Source organism: Apis dorsata, unplaced genomic scaffold, assembly GCF_000469605.1.
Source record: "Apis dorsata unplaced genomic scaffold, Apis dorsata 1.3 scaffold_51287, whole genome shotgun sequence".
Taxonomy (NCBI): domain Eukaryota; kingdom Metazoa; phylum Arthropoda; class Insecta; order Hymenoptera; family Apidae; genus Apis; species Apis dorsata.
In genome coordinates, this window is record NW_006267238.1 from 1 (window position 1) to 2,394 (window position 2,394).

The 2,394-nt window shown below is 29.9% G+C and overlaps 1 long non-coding RNA gene across 2 annotated transcripts; it reads left to right on the top strand.

Moving 5' to 3' along the window:
* Positions 1–202: 202 nt before the first annotated feature.
* On the top strand, positions 203–2,394 carry LOC116186729. Of its 2 annotated transcripts, XR_004151724.1 has the most exons (4): positions 203–431; positions 1,509–1,618; positions 1,948–2,215; positions 2,301–2,394. It is a non-coding gene; the product is annotated as an uncharacterized LOC116186729 (long non-coding RNA). The 2 variants fall into 2 exon arrangements; XR_004151723.1 differs by having other exon boundaries at positions 1,948–2,332.

The following is a 2,394-nucleotide window of genomic DNA, read 5'->3' on the forward strand; positions in this document are numbered from 1 at the left end:
AAAAAAAAAAACATGATAAATAAATAAATAAATAAATAATTTCATATAAAAAATGTACAAATAAATTTTTGTACATTTATATCGATAATAATCGATAAATCGATAAATCGATCAATAAATAAATTATATAATGTAGAAATAAAGAAATTATATAAATAATCGATGAATTAAAATTTAATAATACAAATAAATTAATAATATATATTTTTTATATTGTTAATTATAATAATTAAAATGTATTATGCAATATTTCAATTTTCCATAGGATTTCGATTATCGAAATAATATCGATAAGATCGATATAATCGACTTCCGTCACCAGCCAATGAGAGAGCTTCTTGGCGAATTTTGGCGCGCAGCGTCAGTCTTCTGTGGAAAGTGAACAAGTGAGGACGTGTGACCGCTGCCGGCTTGAAAATTTCTACTGCGCAGTAAGTAATTTTGATCAAATTCTGCTACGAATTTATAAATTATTATTATTTTCGTTCATTTAATCATTCTCTTATTATTTTAAGTGTCGAAATTCATTGATATTTTGAGGTTTTTTTGTGTTTTCGATCATTGAATACCGGTAATTCGTGCTTCGTTGAGACGAGATTCGAATAGACTTGTTGCTTCGCTTTGATATAGTTTTCCTACGCATTTGTTTTACGATTTTGATTGTCATTTGAAAAAAATTATCGAATTTCGGGATAAGTTGAAAGAAAAAATGACTTGTAGCATGCATATATTACGATGATTTACGACTGATTTTGATATTTCGACTTAACTTTCGACAAGTAAATTTACTAGAATAAATTTATTAGAATAAATTTATTTAGAATAGATTTCTATAATTTTTTAATCCATTATTGAAAACACAAACGAAACGAAGACAATTTTACATCATATCGGTTATATATATAATATGTACATATTATATTTATTATATATTATATCGGTGATCATATTTCGTTTCTAAATGCGTCTCTTTGTAACGTTTACGTAGTTTTTTATGTTTTGTTGTGGTCGAGGCTGATAAAATGTGTTCATAACATAGCTTTTCTAAGAAATTAGGTGTTTGTATTTTTTCGCACGCTCGACATGTTTCGACAGGCTTCGACAGGTTTCGACAGGTTTCGACTCGCGCATCTCCCCCCTCCCCTCTTCTCCCCCGCGAAAATTCGTTAACCGAAATTGTGCTAACCTAACCGTCGTTGTGTATCCATATTCGTATTAGAAACTTCACTTCTTTTCATTTGTTTGTTGCATCGTAGTACATATTTTTTTCTTAAACTATCATTCCTATCATTATGTTGTTCAATAAATACGCGGCTTGGCATTCCGTGGAATTAAAATTATTCATTTTTCTCTATTCATTTATTTGATTACATTTGATTACAATGCTCACGTTGTGTGCCTCTTTAAGATAAAATTTGTGTTTGATCATCGGTTTATTTTTATTTGTGGCCGATTAATTTTATAAATTTCACGTGTATATTTGAAAATTCTCGTTTTCTTTTGTACAGATTATTACCTGATTACTGGGCCGACATATTGGTCGGGAAGGCGGGAAAAATTCCAACATGGATACCATTGTACTTTTTCAAAGGGAAGTTCGATTTTTCGCTCGTGTATTGTATGTATTTATTCTGTATTTATTCGATTATTTTATTATATTATTTTATATATTTTATCATTACGTATAAAAGTATATTTTATCCTATATATGAATATAATATAATGAACATTCATCGTAATTATTAATAATTTTGCATTAATGATATGATCATTCTATTCTAAATCCGTTAATTCATAAAAGAAATTGATAATAATCGATTCAGAGTTTTAATAAAAACGGTAATTCTTTCTGAAACAAATGTTCGATTGAAAGAAAAAATATTTTGCTTCTTTTTTTTATAGATTCCTCCCCCCCTCCCCCCATTAATAATACAGATTTATTTCCAGAGAATTTTTGTGATCGCGCGCAATGCGATCGGTAGATTCAGTGTTTGCTTCGTAATAGTTTTCTAGTATTTAGAGCACAATAGCTCTAATTAAATTACCATGATCATTCGCGAAACTAGAGTCAGTGCTTGTTCGCCGGTTCTATTTGAAATCGACGCGTTAGTAGTTTCTTATTTTTATTTTTTTATTTTTTTTGAATATTCGTTTTCGGTACAGGTTAGAGTCAGTGTTCCCTGAGGAATAAGGCGGTCATCCATCACGCGAAGAGGTAATTGTTTTTATATATTTTCTATTCGCTTCAACTTTTTCAAATAATCAGAATTGTAATGATAGCGTTTCATGTTTGGTTACAGTTTTCCCTTCCTCGTGATGACTATTTGGTGTGATGACATCTTGGACCACGACAATGCAGATTCTTCGCATCTATTGGTGAGTCGCATGCATTTA